The sequence below is a fragment of the Panicum hallii genome, chromosome 4 (genome assembly GCF_002211085.1).
Source record: "Panicum hallii strain FIL2 chromosome 4, PHallii_v3.1, whole genome shotgun sequence".
NCBI lineage: Eukaryota > Viridiplantae > Streptophyta > Magnoliopsida > Poales > Poaceae > Panicum > Panicum hallii.
The window spans coordinates 39068630-39088093 of NC_038045.1; the positions used below are offsets into that span (position 1 = coordinate 39068630).

Consider the following 19464-nt stretch of genomic DNA (forward strand, 5'->3'; position numbering starts at 1 on the left):
TACCCGTCGGGTTTCGGGTATCGGGTACCCGTTGACATCTTTAGTTGGTGGTAAGTATCTTAGTACCGGATAGGCAATGCGGAGGCGCCTCCAGCGGATCGGCACACACCAGCAGCACGGCGTCGAGACAAAACCAATCGGCGGACGGTCGATTGCCATGTCCCGGCCGACTGGCTGGTGCGCGAGCGCGACCGGCACGCATCGCAGGTCGTCCCATTTGTTGGCTGCGATAAGCAGAGGACGTCCTCTTGCGCCGCATTGACGTTTCTGCTGCGCAACATGGGACCGCGCCTGCGACACCCTTGCACGGATGAGACGGTGAGGTTCCCCGGGACCTGAGCCGGCATTTCGTCGAACGCCGGGTGGGCAGGAAGAGTTGGCCGCTTCGATGGGAGCCCTTGTGCGAACCACTGGCCCAGAGATTCAGGCCAGTGGCACGGCGCCACAGCCCAGTACCTCGGACGAAGTTGATCAGGTCCGATGGATGGAGGATGCTGCCCCGGCCGCAGTCCATCCACGGTCATATAAATTTCCGGATCGATAGATCGAGGAACGTGGTATCTTGTTTAAGAGTGATTTTAATACTATTAGAATAAAAATGTACCCACGTTTTCTGTACGGGAATGACGTTCCCGGAACGAGAAATATAGCACCGTACCACGTTCCGGGTAACTATGCGCCCACCACACACATACACCGGGCGGCCACGGCTGCACCCTGCCGGACCATACCGTGTCTGCAGGTCTTTATCACACGCAGCGCGGCCAACCCCTTGCGATGCCTCTCAGCACAAAAAAGTTGCAATCACAGCAAAAACCGACTACAAGGCTTAGAAATGGCAAACTGTCAAACACTCAAACCACAAGTTCTCTTGAACATCACCATGCCATTAGAGAAATAGATGCATGAAGTCTATTGTGCAATTCGAGGAAGGGAATGCCTCACTGTAAAAAAGAATACATATTCTTCAACAATCCAAAACGTATGGAGCGGAGCTAGTTTCAGAAAGTTCACGCAGGTTCTTCTATACTTGGATTAAAAGTTGTTCAACGACCACAAGGGATTAAGAGAGTAACTTCCATAATAATAGTAGTGTCATACTCTCATGTGAGGTAGGCAATGCAAACTCTACATCTTCGTCACGCATGATCGTGGTAATGAAGTAGACATATTTTACAGTTTGTTTTAGAAACAAGTATGAATGAGAAAATTACAAAACCTGATCGAGACACTATCACCTTCTTTTAGATGATTATCTGTGCAAAGAGAAAAAAAGGGACATACAAGGTTTGAAGCACTGGCTGCATTCATCAAATATTTAAAGTTTGACATCTTCATCCCATATGATGGTGAATAATGCAACAGAAAAAACCTTTGTTGAGAAAGAAACAAATGGCGCTACAACATTAGTTAAGATGAGAAAATGTATACTATTAGTTTCTAAAGCCACTATAAACCTTTCAGTATCTTGGTGATCCGGCTTTACCATAGAAAAAAAAAACACAAAGCACAGAAACATATAATGAAAAACAAAATCCACGATCTTTCTGTTGTCGGTCAAAACCCACCGGCGAGCAGCGACAGGCAACACGAGGAGCCGGAGGCTTCCGGGACTGCTGGTATATACGCACAGACATATCCGTGCGGCACCTCCTTGGGGGGTTCGCTGAAGAATTGGTGATCAGCAGTGTCACCTCCCACCTTGTATATGACATATGCTGGAGAATTCTATTGCTCTGGGGCAGCAAATGCATAAGGCACTGGTGGCCTGGCTTGAGAAGGCAACTCCCCCCTGTGACTCCCTAAAGCAGGTCCTGTTGGAGAGTACTGGTGTTTCATGATTTCCTACACCACGCGCAGCGCAACGCGCTCAAGGGTGTTCACCAGACTCTCAGAATGTCGATGCAATGAGTGAGCCACCATGTAGTTGACTTCCTGGCGAAGAGCTCGCGTACGTTCTTCCGTAGGAGTAGACAGATCCACTTCATCTAATGCACCCTCAGATGAAAACCCCTTCCATCTGATGCCGTGGTGTCGAGTTCTTTCAAACGAGCCGATGAGATCGGCTTCAAAAGCATTTTTTATTTCATTATACCTTTGCTTCTGCTCTTCAGACAACTCTTCATAAGTAATCGGGTTCTCATTCGGCATCTTGACAATGGAAGTCGATGAAGCCAAACAAGATGATGTAGCCGATTGCAGTCGATGTAGTCGAAGTAGTCACTAAAGTAGTCGATGTAGTCGATGCAGTAGTCGATGTAATCAGTGAAGTCGATGAAGTAGTCGATGTGGTCTCATCGAGCGTGCCAGAATGTGTTGTCGGTCAAAACCCACCGGCGAGCAGCGACAGGCAACACGAGGAGCCGGGAGGCTTCCGGGACTGCTGGTGGGCCCCGGTCCCTCGGTCAACGGCCCAAGAGTCCGGCACACGCACTGGCTTGGTGAAGTGCTAGGCGTGCCACCTGACCTATACCTGATCAGGAAGGTGTAGAAGTCGTTTGTCAGCTATCTTCCTGCATGCACAGACATGTTAAACATTAGTCCGAGCCGTGATCGGCTCTTACAATGACTCCCAAGATCAGCCAAAGAAGCCGACGGAGTCACTGTACTAGGTCGGACCTGTCTTCATACCAGGTTGGACCTTCGGGTACTTATCAGAATCGGCTAGAAGAAGCCGATTGCCATGTTTAACAGATCGGATCTACTAGACATATGAATGTTTGCACAAATCCGATAGAAAGGATAGAAACATGCTCTGTAATTACCAAGCTAATTCAATCTGCGATGGTGAAAGCTTTCACCGTACAACTGGAACATCCTACGCGTGGTTAAGCCTAACGAACATGAAAGATAACAGTATGCTAACCCAAAAGAGGCCTAAAAACCAACTAACAAGTCGATTCCCGGAACAATCCCTCGTCAGGTTATCATAAGGCACCAAACATGCAGCCGGAATATTTAACCCGTTTGAAGGGCCTAATCATACGGATATTAAACCAATTCTTTGTAACACAAAGAACTACCATAACAGATTAGATCTACTAAGCAAAAACAGAGCAAGGCGCTGCCCCTGCGCCCGAAATCGAACATAAGGACAGCTAAACGATTACAAGCAGCAAGCAAAGCATAGATTTACTGTTCAGAATTATTGCAGCATCATAATCGCTTAAGGTAACTAGTGCTATTCCCCATCAAAAATGCTTCAGTACGAATAACACAAGGATAAACAGATAAACACGATGCTGCTCCGACCATGCAGGACATGATCGGAGCAGCATGTCAATTACCTGGAGAAAGCCCTTGGAAAGGGGTGGCGATGCGCCGAGAGTTTGTTGTGGATGATTGATTCTTCTTTTATTGGATCTCACGATACATATTTATAGTCCGGAGACTTAATCTTTTCTAACTAATCCTATCTGATTACGGTACAATCTCTAACTTACTATATTTAAACTATCCTTAGATACACGGCCATCCTGGCCCTCGACAGGTTCGCTCAGCAGCCGATTTGCAGACTATTACGATGATTTCCTTCAGCCCATGTTGCTCTCGGTCCATCCCTTGGCCCAGTCAAATTAAGGCAATAACACATGCCCTCCTGGTTTTGGCAATGATAATTCCAAAACCATTGCTTCTTCGACTTCTTGGACTTGTGCACGCACATACTGCTCCCAATGCCGTTAGACGCGGCCCTTCGACTTCCAAGGCCTGTACACACGCGCCGCCTTCCAATCCCATTGGGCGCGACCCTTCGACTTCTCCCTCGGGAATCGCGATAATGCCGCTTCGCCTTCCATCTCTGCCTTTATAAACCGGCATCAGCGGATTTACCTCCATCCATCTTCTTCTTCTACGTATTAGCCGCACTAGCACACTCTGCATCCCCTGACAATGGCTTCCTCTTCCTCTGCCTCTTCCAACTCTCCTTCGTCTTCTTCCATCATCTCCATCACTTCCCCTAACTCCGAAACCTCCAAAGAGGCAACGCTGGAATTCGATCCAATAGCTTCATACAAAGCTCTCGCTCCTCTGCATTGGGACGCGGAGGAGTGGGACTTCAGCACTTGGTCAGAGGACGATGAACCCCTGACCGACGATGAGGACCTCCAGCCTCTCCTTCATGGGGGTCTAGAAGAAAGCGACGACGAAGATTCCTGGGATGATGATTTCTCCTCTTTCTCAGGAGAAGATGCCGAGGACACTTCCACCAACGACGACTCAGCAGCAGGAGGGTTCCTGTGCGGTGGATCGTCGACTTCAGAAGACGACGGGGACACCAGCGACGGCACCAGCGATGATGGCTGCGACAGCAGCAGCACCGGCGGCAGCAATGGCAGCAGCGACAACGACACCAGCGCGTCCCCCCCGTACAAGCGCCGCAAGATCTTAGGAACTTACTGGTGGTAGTTCATAGGATCTTCCGCCATTGAGCGCAGAGCTGGTAGATCGGCTTTCTTTTGTAATCATCTTTTGTGAATAAATCCTTTTATTTCAGCAAGCCAATGTCTGACATTTAATATTAAAGTCCGATGGCATCGCATCGGCCCTTTCCCTTGAATTATCTGATCCAATCTCAAGCCTTTTCTTTTATTCCGTGTCGAAAAATCCCAAGAACTCGAGTACCTTTCAAATGATCTTGCCAATAACAAGAGTACTCTGCAGTCGACTTCTTTGCTTGTTGAGTACTCTGCAGTCGACTTCTTTGCTTATTGTTGGATCCCATTCCTCAATCGGGTCAAACAATATGAGTACCAGGAAAACCCCACGAAGAAGTCGAACCTATTCTTTTAAGATCAAGGGACTCTTGCAATCATCCTCTCTGCTTTTATCAAGACCCAGAATTGGCAAGGCCCAAGTACTCCTTCTAAAGTCGATGGTTTAACACTGGCTGTTCAACCTTCAATTCTGTGTATGGACCGGCGCTACTTTTTCTCCACAGATCTGACTTGCTCATCTCGTTCCACCTTGCAGCCTGATGCATTGCACCGGCTTCCAAAGTACCCGACAGATGCTGTCCTGCAGCCTACAAGGTACCCGATTAGATCAACTCGATGTACTGCAAAGTACTCGATTATATCCTAGCAAATACCCTAATTATACTAGTCCATAGCCTGATGCATTACATCGGCTTCATCACTCATCCTCCCACATGCTCGGGAAATACTTCTTGAGATGTTGACCATTGACAGCCACTGGAAATCTAACGCAATCTAATTCTTCAAGCATGTATGCATTCCCTGGCAAAACTTGATCAACTCTATAAGGCCCATGCCAATTTGGAGACCATTTACCATACGCCGCATCCTTAGTCCCCAATGGTAACACCGCTTCCCATACTAAATCCCCAACTTGGAATTCCTTCGGTTTAACTTTCTTGTTGTACGCGCGGGCTACCTTGGTCTTATTTTCCTTGATCTTTTCCAACGACCAAAGCCTGAGTTCTGTAATGTCTTCCACATTGTCGCTCATTAGCGCTGCATATTCTTCAGCAGTCAGCTCATTCTGAAACTCTATTCGTCTTGAACCGGCCGTAATTTCCCATGGCAATACGGCCTCCTGCCCATATACCAGATGATATGGTGAAGTTCTTGTTGCCCCATGGCATGAAACACGATAAGCCCATAACGCTTCTGACAATACCTCATGCCAACGCCGTGGATATTCATCAATCTTCCTCTTGATTAACTTGATCAAGCTTTGATTGGACGCTTCGGCTTGTCCATTTGCTTGAGCATAATATGGAGATGACCTGATTAATTTAATCCCCATGTCGGCAGCGAACTTTTTGAATTCATCAGATATAAACACCGACCCTCTATCTTTTGTAATGGTCTGAGAGATTCCAAACCTATGAATAACATGTTCTCTGACGAAATTGATGACGTCCCTTGATGTTACCGACTTCATAGGCACAGCCTCTACCCATTTGGTGAAATAATCTGTGATGGCCAAGATAAACTGGTGGCCTTTACTTGATGGAGGATTAATCTTACCGATCATGTCCATACCCCAGCCCTTGAATGGCCAAGGTTTAATGATATGATTCATTGCTGATGCTGGTACTATTTGTATTTTTCCAAACCTCTGACAGGCCTGGCATCCCTTATAATACTTGAAGCAATCTTCCAGCACATCAGGCCAATAATATCCCGAGTGCCTGATCAACCATTTCATCTTGTGAGCTGATTGATGAGTACCACACGTATCTTCATGGACTTCATGTAAAAGCCGATTGGATTCAATCGGTCCCAAGCACTTAAGTAATAGCCGTTCCAGCGTCCTGTAGAACAAGTCGTCCCCTATCAGGACGTACTTCATAGCTCTGTAACATATCTTCTTAGGTGCCCCCCGAGCCGGATCCTTCAAATAATTGAAGATATCAGCTCTCCAATCCCCCTGATCATGCAGGTTTATTGGAAAACAAGCTTCATCCGCCGTGTCCTTGTAACCGGAAGCCATCTGGGCAAGATCATTGGCCTCAGAATTTTGCACCCTTAGTATCCAGTAGAAGTTTATATATCTGAACTGGGCCATTAGCTCCTGACATTGTCTCCACAAGGGAAACAACAACTCGCTCTCACATCGGTATGTCTCCGTGAGCTGAGAGATAACCAGTTTGGAGTCCCCAAAAACTTCTACTGCTTCTGCTCCAGCTTCGAGAAGTAACTCCATACCTCTGTGCACCGCTTCATACTCGGCTAGATTATTGGTGCAAGGTGTTGGCAATCTGATTGAAAAGGAATATGCTGCCCCCCGAGGCGATACGAGCAAGATACCTATGCCAGAACCATCTCCACAGACCGACCCATCAAAATACATTGCCCATGCATGGATGGAAAGCGCCGCTATGTCTGAGCTGGTTCTTTCAGCAACGAGGTCAGCCAGCGCCTGCCCTTTGACTGCTTTCGCAGGCTGGTACCGGATATCAAATTCCGATAGAGCGAACATCCATTTACCGAGTCGGCCTTTCAACACCGGGGCCGACAGCACATGCTTGATAACATCTGATTTGCAGATGACAATTGTCTCGGCAGAAAGCAGGATATGATGGAGCTTTGTATAGGTAAAGAATAGACAAAGGCATAATTTTTCAATTTCAGGATACCTTGTCTCTGCATCTAGCATCCTCCTGCTGAGATAAAAAATAACTCTTTCCTTGCCATCCTGCACTTGTATGATGACTGAAGCAATGGAAGTGGCACCTACTGACACGTAAACATAGAATGGCTTACCGTGCTAGGGTGGGACTAACATAGGCGGTTTGGATAAGTATTCTTTGATTTCGTCGAACGCCTGTTGTTGCTCTGCCCCCCAGCGGAACTCGTCATTTGCTTTAACTTTTAACAACTCCATGAATGGCTCGATTCTTCCTGACAGATTGGAAATGAATCTCCTAACAAAGTTTATCTTACCAATGAGTTGTTGGAGCTCCTTCTTCGTAGTAGGTGGCACCATTGATTTTACAGCTTCTTGACTTTTTAGGCTGATCTCAATTCCCCGTTCGTGAACCAGAAAACCCAGGAACTGACCGGCCGATACACCAAATGCACACTTCTTAGGATTCATTCTAAGCCTGAACTTCCTAGTTCGTTCCAAAACTCGCCGTAGATCTCCTAAATGCCCCTCAGCTGATGCAGATTTCACCACCACATCATCAATATAGATTTTCACCAGCTTGCCGATTAAATCATGAAACATGTAGTTCATGGCCTGTTGATATGTAGCACCGGCATTTTTGAGCCCAAAAGTCATGACCACGTACTCGAATAACCCCACTGCACCTGGTACTCTGAATGCGGTCTTATGAATATCTTCTGGAGACATAAAAATCTGGTTATAACCAGCATTGCCATCCATGAAACTCAACATCTTATGACCAGCGGCCGCATTAATCAACGTTTCCGCAACCGGCATCGGGTACTCATCTTTTGGTGTCGCTCTGTTGAGATCTCTAAGGTCTACACAGACTCTCCACCGGCCATCCTTCTTCTGTACAGGTACAACAATGGAAATTCATTCAGCATACCTGCAAGTCCTGATGAAGCCTACTTCTATCATCATTTCGACTTCTTTCTTGACTTCTTCCAGGATTTCGGCCTTCATTTGCCGCGCTCGTTGCTGGAACGGCCGAAATCCTGGCTTGAGAGGGAGCCGATGCTCAACAATACTTCTGTCCAACCCAGGCATCTCTGTATAGTCCCAGGCAAAATAATCTGCATATTCTTTTAGCAATAATATCATCGTCTCTCTTAACTCTAGATTTAACTTCTTACTGATAACTGTTGGCCGTGGCTTATCCCCAGGACCAATGTCGACTTCTTCCAGCTCGTCAGCAGATGTAAATCCATATCCTAGTTTTCCGTCATCCATCAAGTCGATACTATAAATAAACAATGAATATGATGTAAAAGTATTTGGCCGATCGCAGGGATCGGCCGACTTGTTCTTTTCATTAACTTGTGCTTCTTTACAATCAACACATGGCCAGCTGCTCGAGTGGGCCTCTTTGTGAACTGAATAATAATGTAGCATGGATGACAAAAACAACTCGAGTTCTATTTTTTGGGGCCGATCGCGGGGATCGGCCTCTCCTATTTCTTTGGTGCAAACTGGCTTTGGCACCCCATCTACTCTATAAGGCCAGTGGATAAGACTAGCCTCACCCCGTTTTTTATAGCCTCCACACGGTCTCAGCCCTCCAAGCTGATCCCTGAGATTGGTTCCTGATCCTCTGCGTCCTAGACACTCATGGCAACATGTGAAACTTCGGCAGAATCGTCCGCGTGGACTACTTCTACTTCATCTCCATCCCATTGAATTAGACATTGGTGCATTGTAGAAGGAATACAGCAATTGGCATGAATCCAATCTCTCCCAAGTAGAACGGTGTACGAGCCCTTGCTGTTGACCACAAAAAACGACGTAGGGACAGTTTTACCTCCCACCGTCAGATCCACACTGAGGACTCCTTGCGCCTCTGATGTTTGTCCGTTGAAATCACTTAGCGTGATGTTGGTTTTGATTAAGTCCCCAACAGAATGCCCCAACTTGCACAGCACTGAATACGGCATTATATTGACCGCTGCTCCCATATCGACTAACATCCTGCTGACAGGTTGGCCGTTGATGTATCCTTTTAGATATAAAGCTTTCAGGTGCCTATAATTCTTTTCTCGGGGCTTCTCGAATATAACTGGTCGTGGCCCCAAGTCAAGCTGAGCCACTGGTACTTCTTCACGGCCTGGTACATGGAACTCTGCAGGGAGAACAAACACCATGTGTGCATTAGCCGATGTGTTCTCATCGGTTTTCGACTTCTTGGGCCGCCATACCTTCTTGGAAGAACTCTCTACTTTTCGAAGATTGTGGACCTTTTCTGCCAAATCTGGCCGCGCCTTCCTTAATGTTTCCAAGTACTGGGCCTCGGCTTCTTCCAAGCTGCGCAGCCGCTGCACCCTTCGCTTCTGGGACCGGTTGAGCCCATCAGGACACCAGCGTGGCCGGTGATACTTGTCCTCCTCATCTTCTGAATTTCCCACCGTATATGTCGACTTGTCTTGTTCACGGCGAGATTGCCCTGGTCCCAAGCACTGAAAAACTGAGGTGCTTCTCGTATCTTGTTTCTGAGAATTGCATTCTGGGCAATCTTCAAGGGTAGATAGTCTTTTCATACCAGAATCCCAGCAGAATATGAAGAACGGGCAATGCCAATGATCCCGTGTATCCTCTCGCCTTCTGAGGCGTTTCCCAGTGCGTCGCTCATATTCTTCTTCTTCAGTCTCGTATTGGAGACGCTGTTGATACTGATACTGGTATTTTCTCAGGAGATGAGAAGAAATCGGCCGTTGATTCCTGACATGCCTGACCTATTCTTCGGTGATATAGCCTCTTTCTTCTTTTTGGGCCGATTGCGGGAATCGGCCTCTTGCCTCCTTGAATGTTGTCATGACGTCTGTCCTGCCATGTTAATACCAAGCGTAAAATCAAGCTGCCGACACGTTGATCGGTCATACCCTTCTACCATATTTACATTTGGAAACGGCTGGGTATCAACCTTCATGGCATACTGCCCCAAGATTAATCGGCCTTGCTCAATGGCCGATTGTATCTGTCGCCGGAGTTTTTTGCAGTCGCCGGTACTGTGGGTGAAAGAATTATGCCACTTGCAGTATAATCTCCCCTGAAGCTCCTGGGCTGTTGGGATCTTGAAACCTTCAGGGAACTTCAATTGCTTCTCTTTCAGGAGTAAGTCGAATATCTGCTCGACTTTACTTACATCAAAATCAAAACCTTTTAGAGGGCCCTGTTGTTTCACCCACTTGCAGGGCACAGGCTTTGCCCCCCGTGCCCACTCCACAACTGCAATCTCCGGGTCATCCTCAGAGTCTTCAGAGTCTTCAGCATCAACCATTACCACTTGACGCTTGAACTTGTCTTGGTACAACTCTGGATGGCGTTGCTCGTATATTGTCATCTTTTGTACCAGATGTGCCAAAGAGTTGAACTCCAGCTGGAAAACCAAATCCCTGACTGGTTTTACCAATCCCAAGATTGCCAATTCAACAGCTTTTTTCTCTGAAATTCGAATCGAGTAGCATCGATTCTTGACTTCTCTGAAATGCTGAATGTACTCCGCCACTGTTTCTCCTCATTTCTGGCGGACCTGTGCCAAATCAACAATCCCAGCTTCTGCAGCTTCTGAATGATATTGTATATGGAACTGCTCCTCTAGCTGCTTCCAAGTGCGGATAGAGTTAGGACCCAATGATGTGTACCATCCAAAAGCCGGCCCTGTGAGAGACTGCGAGAAGAACCTTACTCGCAACGGATCTAATACCGAAATCATTCCCAACTGCGCTAGATATCGGCTTATGTGTTCTATGGAGCTGGATCCTTATGCTCCGCTGAATTTAGTGAACTCAGGTAGCCGATACTTGGGCAGCAGAGAAATCAAGTCGTAGTCACTTGGATACGGCTTGGTGTAGCCGATCGCTCGCCTTCTTGGGAGAATGCCAAATTGATCTCTCAAAATGGTACTAATCTGATCTACAGAATGAATTCCTGGGGCCGAGTGCGTACCTTCATGACTCGGCCTCGTCGCATAAGTAGCCAGCCATGCCTGTTTGTCGGCATCGACTACAGATGTTCCTCCAGTTGCTCTCTGCGTAGGTTGCGCCGGGTGACCACCATCTGGTATATACGCACAAACATATCCGTGCGGCACCTCCTTGGGGGGTTCGCTGAAGAATTGGTGATCAGCAGTGTCACCTCCCACCTTGTATATGACATATGCTGGAGAATTCTGTTGCTCTGGGGCAGCAAATGCATAAGGCACTGGTGGCCTGGCTTGAGAAGGCAACTCCCCCCTGTGACTCCCTAAAGCAGGTCCTGTTGGAGAGTACTGGTGTTTCATGATTTCCTGCACCACGCGCAGCGCAACGCGCTCAAGGGTGTTCACCAGACTCTCAGAATGTCGATGCAATGAGTGAGCCACCATGTAGTTGACTTCCTGGCGAAGAGCTCGCGTACGTTCTTCCGTAGGAGTAGACAGATCCACTTCATCTAATGCACCCTCAGATGAAAACCCCTTCCATCTGATGCCGTGGTGTCGAGTTCTTTCAAACGAGCCGATGAGATCGGCTTCAAAAGCATTTTTTATTTCATTATACCTTTGCTTCTGCTCTTCAGACAACTCTTCATAAGTAATCGGGTTCTCATTCGGCATCTTGACAATGGAAGTCGATGAAGCCAAACAAGATGATGTAGCCGATTGCAGTCGATGTAGTCGAAGTAGTCATTAAAGTAGTCGATGTAGTCGATGCAGTAGTCGATGTAATCAGTGAAGTCGATGAAGTAGTCGATGTGGTCTCATCGGGCGTGCCAGAATGTGTTGTCGGTCAAAACCCACCGGCGAGCAGCGACAGGCAACACGAGGAGCCGGGAGGCTTCCGGGACTGCTGGTGGGCCCCAGTCCCTCGGTCAACGGCCCAAGAGTCCGACACACGCACTGGCTTGGTGAAGTGCTAGGCGTGCCACCTGACCTATACCTGATCAGGAAGGTGTAGAAGTCGTTTGTCAGCTATCTTCCTGCATGCACAGACATGTTAAACGTTAGTCCGAGCCGTGATCGGCTCTTACAATGACTCCCAAGATCAGCCAAAGAAGCCGACGGAGTCACTGTACTAGGTCGGACCTGTCTTCATACCAGGTTGGACCTTCGGGTACTTATCAGAATCGGCTAGAAGAAGCCGATTGCCATGTTTAACAGATCGGATCTACTAGACATATGAATGTTTGCACAAATCCGATAGAAAGGATAGAAACATGCTCTGTAATTACCAAGCTAATTCAATCTGCGATGGTGAAAGCTTTCACCGTACAACTGGAACATCCTACGCGTGGTTAAGCCTAACGAACATGAAAGATAACAGTATGCTAACCCAAAAGAGGCCTAAAAACCAACTAACAAGTCGATTCCCGGAACAATCCCTCGTCAGGTTATCATAAGGCACCAAACATGCAGCCGGAATATTTAACCCGTTTGAAGGGCCTAATCATACGGATATTAAACCAATTCTTTGTAACACAAAGAATTACCATAACAGATTAGATCTACTAAGCAAAAACAGAGCAAAGCGCTGCCCCTGCGCCCGAAATCGAACATAAGGACAGCTAAATGATTACAAGCAGCAAGCAAAGCATAGATTTACTGTTCAGAATTATTGCAGCATCATAATCGCTTAAGATAACTAGTGCTACTCGCCATCAAAAACGCTTCAGTACGAATAACACAAGGATAAACAGATAAACGCTATGCTGCTCCGACCATGCAGGACATGATCGGAGCAGCATGTCAATTAGCTGGAGAAAGCCCTTGGAAAGGGGTGGCGATGCGCCGAGAGTTTGTTGTGGATGATTGATTCTTCTTTTATTGGATCTCACGATACATATTTATAGTCCGGAGACTTAATCTTTTCTAACTAATCCTATCTGATTACGGTACAATCTCTAACTTACTATATTTAAACTATCTTTAGATATACGGCCATCCTAGCCCTCGACACGTTCGCTCAGCAGCCGATTTGCAGACTATTACGATGATTTCCTTCAGCTCATGTTGCTCTCGGCCCATCCCTTGGCCCAGTCAAATTATGGTGATAACACTTTCATGAAGTATCCAGCGGATTACATGACACTTACAAAAATATTAACATGGTTTAGTCCAAATTCGACTTTCGTAAACGACTGTATAGTAACATAGAACACCACCATCCTGCAAGTAAATTTGAACACATAAAGAGTGGTGAGGCTTTTCTGCACCGCGCTCAGAAAAAGAAGATATACTGACTTAATAACAGCAGGGATGGTTTCTTCAAACTTGCTCTCTTTGTACCCTTGTTGTGTTTGTGCTTGAAACACATCTAATATATCTCGAGCAGAAAATCCCACTTATCTTCCACTTTCTCAGATATTTTTTAATAGCCCTTGACAAAACAATAAGAACCACAAGATATATCACTACACCAGCTACTAGTACAAAGACATAGACTGAGGTACTTAGTTTCCGGCAGCTTCCTGCAGCAAAAGCTGTCATGAGAGATAGCAGGTCCAGTATCATAATCAAGAGCAATACCTTAAGTGGGACAACTTTCTTCCTAATAGATTTACTCAGCAGAAGCATTATCACAACAATAGATGCCATGAAGGAGATAGCATTGAAGCAGAAGAATGTCTTGTAGCGTAGGTGGTTAATATCAAGGAGAAGTGGATCGCCGGCAAAATGGATGTCGTCGTCGGACCAGAAGCCACCAGGCGGGTTCAGACCAGCTTGGTATGTGATTGAGGCTGCTAATAAAGTGGCAAAGCATGAGATACTTATGCCTCTTTCTTGCTTTTTGTTCATCACAATCTTTAGTTTCCGGTGACTCGGAAGTAATTTCTCGTCTAACCGTCTCGGTTCCAAAAACCCAGTTCTGGAGATATTCCACAAGTTTCTGCAGACGTTCCATAAGTTTAGCCAATGGTCTTCTTAGCGTTTCATACATGGAAGATAGCAGGACTTGAATCACAAGGGATATGAGAACAGCCACGGCAATGACGATGACAAAGATGGATTGCTTTCTATTCCTGCAGCTTCCTGCGGCATATGCAATCAAGAGGCCAAGTAAACCCACCACCAAACACACTCGCAGTGCGTAAGATTTGATTCCATGCTCACAGGATTCCTTATTCACAAGTAATATTGTGATAGCAACAGATGACACAAATGAGATTGAATTTGAGTAGTAGAACAGATCATATCTCCTTCGATGGTTGTCCTGAAGGACTGGGTTTCCTGGTGTGCCACTGACATCTTTGTCATCAGACCATACACCACCTGGAGGGTTGATGCCAGCTTGGTATGTGACAGTTGCAGCTAGAATAGCAAGTGTCAGTAGTAGAATACGTCTGCGTTCCAATTCCTTTGGACTAGTTTGCTTCCCTGTCTGCTTGTGGCATAACTGAGGCAAAGCTGACCACACATTTCCACAAGAGAAGTTCTTTAGTTTATCTGAAAGCTGCCTTTTGCACTCTGGAGGGATTACATGAATTGCTATCAGAACATGCAGAGCAACATAAGCAAGAACAAGACACAGTAACACTGATATGGAAATAGACTTCTTTGCATCCCTGCTGCTTCCCATGACAAAGGCACCGGTTAGGGAAAGTAAGTCAACTATCATAACTATATGCAAGACACGGTGTTTTGTAACCTTCTTGCTCATACTCTTGTTCAGGAGCATAAGGATGATCACAATAGATGCCACAAATGCAACTGCATTGAGATAGAAGAAAGCAATGAAGCGTGGATGGTCACTGTCCTCAAGGATGCGATCACCAGCAGAATGATTATTCTCACTTCTTGACCAGAAGCCACCTGGTGGGTTCAGACCTGATTGGTATGTCAGTGATATTGCAAGAATGGCAAGGAGTAGCAAATATGTGCGGGTCTTCTCCAGATGCTCTTCAATTGAATTGCGAGAATAATTTAGTTCACGCGATTCTTGATAGCAGTCTATACAGACATTCTCATGTTCTGCATTGTTATCAATGCCACCATTTTCAATGTCACGGTTATTATGTCTAATCAAATTGTGTTCTTCTGCAGATTCCACAGTGTCACTGACTTCCGTAGGCAAAGAAGGCATTCCATCCTCAATGGAGTCACCAGCTAACACATTTGGTTCAGATGAGCCCTCTTCTGGCATATCAATAGTCCTGATGTTATCAGTTGAAGATTGCTCCATACCTGAAACTAGCTGGCTGTCTGCAAACATACCATCCCTTTGCTGACAGCTGAATGATGGATGTTCTGGGCTGGACAGAGACTGTGTCGTGTTTGCACCTAGCTTGGAGTCGGTTAGTTCACACTCCAGATTGGACATAAGATACTTGGTGTTTGTTGATTGTGAACTACTGTCTGATGGATTCTGAGAGTTGGAGAGTGACTCTGTATTTTCTGTCTTCTGATTGTCTTCAGGTGGATGCTCCCCACTGGATTCCACTTCTGTGGCATTTGAAACTTGCTGATTGACTGCAGTCTGGAGTCCTGGTTCACATGCACTGTCTTCTGCTGGTGCAACAGATGCATGGATTGATTCTTTCTGATGACTTCCAAGAGAACTCTCTCGCTTTGAATTGATTGATCTGTTACTCCTAGATTTCAGTGAGAGTGCTCGAACTAGTACACCCATGCACTGCATAATTTGTGCTTTGATCTTCTCTAGCAAGTCTGCTACAGGTTTGTAAACAAATATCCCAGCTAAAAACCCAATGCAGATCAAAACTATGACTATAATAAAGATGACAAAGAATGATGTTGCTACATCCCTACAGCATCCAGCAGCATAGGCACCAATTAGGCATAACAGGTCAGCCACCACACAAACAAGCACTGCTTTGGTCCTTATTCCATGCCTGCTCAGTTCTGGACTCAGAAGCAATATAATTGTAACCAAAGATGCCACAAAGGAGGTTGAATTGCAACTAACAAAGATATTATAACGGTGTAGGTAGTGACTGCGAAGAACAGGAGTAGCTGGACGCTGCTCTGAGATATGATCATTTTCAGCCCAAAAGCCACCTGGTGGACTCAACCCTGCTTGGTATGTGACACTGGCAGCAAAAGTTACAAGCATCAGAATAAACTTCCGAGCCTCCTCAAGGTTTCTTTTCTCTCCATGACTACTTGTTTCCACATCATATATACCCAACTTGGATAGAGTTCGATTTACCATCTCCTTCACCGTTGTTTTGAATGTTTCTGGAACAAACCTTGTGGATACTAGGATATGAATCAAAACATATGCAAAAACAATAATGACTAGGACCCATGTGTAGATGGATGACTTAAGAGCCCTGCAGCTCCCAGAAGCATAGGCCCCCATCAGACTGAATAGGTCCACTAGCATTGTAAATTGCATTGAACGAAGCCATAACTTCTGCCTGGTCACATTCTTGCTTAGAAGCAAGATTATTAAGACAAGAGATGCAGCAAAGGCTGTTGCATTGCAGTAGAAGAATACCTCATACCGTTGAGAGAACTCAACATGAAGGACAGGGTCACCAGCTTTATAGCCATCCTTGTTTTTATTCCAAAATCCCCCAGGTGGTGTTAATCCAGAATTGTATGTCATACCAACAGCTAGGATTCCAAGCAGTACAAAATACTTCTGCAGTTTCCACAAGAAAACAAAATCATCATCGATGCTATCAACTAACAAAAACCTCCGGGATGAATCATCCATGGAATCCTGCCCCTTGCCACTACCATCACCAAGGCCACTGACCATGGAATTCTGATTATTGTTGTTTCCATGGGCGTTGCTGGCTTCAATCTCATCACTGCTTGCTCCTGGAGTAGTTGTGGTGCCAGTTGGAGCAACGGCGTGCTCTGTTTGTGCAGCAGTAGCCATATGGTAGTTCCACAACTGATACTGCAAGTCTCAGCCACCCTCTACTCTTGCATTTGTAGCTGCATGAAACAGCTCTTTGGATGTGAGAAGATATCTGGAAGATTGAGAGTCACAGATTACTCAAGGATTTTTCTGATTTCTGGAAGAAGAACAATGTAAAAGAATGGGTGCAGGGAGGAAGAGAAAACTTGGTGAAGAGTGAAGTCACTCTCACCAACATAAAGAAAGTAAACAGTAGCAATGAATTATTGTGTATGCTTCAGTAGCTAAGAAATAAAAGAGTGAGATTAGTACAAGTGAGGCCCAGTCCATAATTAGAATCCGTACTGGGGTTGTGTCAAAAAAAAAGATCATATTGCCAAAATCTTTAGAAGTTCTACTGTGTATGTATACCACAATAGTTCTCTAATAGCATATTGTAAGAAAAAAATTTAGAATTTTTACTGTACATATCACAATCATGAAAGATGTTAACCGGAAACTGTAGGCTATTGGCAATGCTAAGCTACATCCAGGTTTACAAATCAAATTAAGTAAAACACGCAGGAAGGAAAAGGAGGACATACCGACGGGGAAGACATTGCACCGCCCATCAAAAAGTTACACGGACAAAGTCCCCCAGCAGCTATATGATATGATCAATTCGTAGCTGAGGATGCAAATTTAAGATCGCATACACAGAGACAGATGGCTGCTCGGACTGGCGAGCACACTTGTAAGGACTCCAAGAAGCTCAGCCACTGAAGAACCGTGCAATGTGTGAACAAGAGAAAGCAGAGAAAACGAATTTGGCAAAGGGAGAAGACCGGGTGAAGTCAATGCCCCCACAAAGTGACGCAAAAGGGAACGGTGCTCCCTAGACCCCACCATGACCAGCCACCAACCATGCCATTTAAGTATGAATGTCCATTAGCTGTTGCCATTGACTGACCAAGAATGAGCTGTATTTTGATTTGCAAGCGTGTTTTTTTCTTAAAAGAAGGGTATATGGCTAATATGCTACTGCCCCAGCTAAAATCTAAGAGCACTCTTTTTTTAATAATAAAAAAGAAGAGACAACAAGTTGGTGACATGGAGCTAGACTAGTCGAATTCAGAGTTGATTTGTTTCCATTTTCTGAAAAGAAAATATTGTAGGACCGCCGGGGGTTGGAGCATCAAGAAACAAACTAATCGAATGTCCGGTATTATTAGTAAACGGAATCGCAAGGTACAACTGGCTGAACAAACACATAATACCCCCTTTCTTAATAGTAATACCACACCAAGCTGGCCCTGCTAATGAAGCCTGGGGGCAACGCAAATTATTGTGTAATAGTACCACTCCATCACCGGTACTCACCAGTTGCCAGAATAGTAGCGAGGCCGCGACAAAGACCAACCGAGCAGGCTGGCTGACTCTGCACGTTGCGCCTGTTACAAAATATCTTTATTTAACCTCGTCAATGCAGCCACAAGGGATTCAAGGCCATGGTAACAGCCATGGTTTAAGAACATAAATTGATCTTATTGTTAGGTTATGGATCAACTTTATTGCCGCCATTAGAATGAGAAACTGATGTACTAATGCCTAGGATTAACTAGACTTATAATCTCCCTATATAAGGAAACCTTGAGATTAATAAGAAATACCAACTCCCTATTCTCTCTGTCTCTCTATCTCTACAATTCTATTTCACAGTCTAAACACTGAACTAAAGAGACAAAGAGGTGAAGAGATCACCACTTTGAAGGGTAAGATGGCTCGCAATTTGCCGATTTCCCTTGATGCTGGTTCTTCTATTCCTTGCAACATTCGTGCTTGCCATCTTTGTCGCCTCATGCATTAGCAACACGCCGAACTTCTCCGGGCTCCAGTGCGCCGTCTTCGACGTGGCAGGGGCCGTGGCCCCCGTTCTCCTCCTGTTGGCTTCACTAGCCATGGAGGATGACGCCGTGACCGACGGCATCACTGCCCGCAGAACCACCAGAGCTGCTAGCAGCGACTCGAGCACCCTCGCGACTCATCGAGGACCTCCAGTGATGCCCGACACATGCACTGCACCAGAACGCATTCTGGTGGAGTCGCCGCGCCACTGCGAGTCCCATGGGTGGACTGCAAGGGTGCGGCTGCAGCCCGACAGGGCTGCCGCAAGAGGTGCTGGACATGGTGACGTCGTACTATCCTCGCCATGGCTGGACAAACTACGCTCGCTGCGACGCCGGTCCTTCATCAACAGAGCATGGCTTCGCCGCGCCGCGCCATCTTGCCGGGCTACATGCCGACAACGCCTCTATACTCTCCAACACCGGCTACGCCGCCGGAGCTCCTCCTTAGAGGCACCATCGCCGCGCGCCGTGGCGTCCCGCCCTTCTACATGGCCGCGGGTGAATCCAGCAGCATGGCCGCGCCGGCGATGGACGGCTTCGCCGAGCCCGAACTCGCACCTCCATCCCCACCACCAGCGCCTTGGTTCCCTGGCCGCCTGACCGTAGCCGTGGAGGCCAACGCGTGCCCCGGCCTTCGCCGC

At 46.4% G+C, this 19464-nt stretch overlaps 1 pseudogene; it reads right to left on the bottom strand.

Moving 5' to 3' along the window:
- Positions 1 to 13117: 13117 nt before the first annotated feature.
- LOC112890106 lies at positions 13118 to 17832 on the bottom strand (annotated as a pseudogene).
- Positions 17833 to 19464: the final 1632 nt, after the last annotated feature.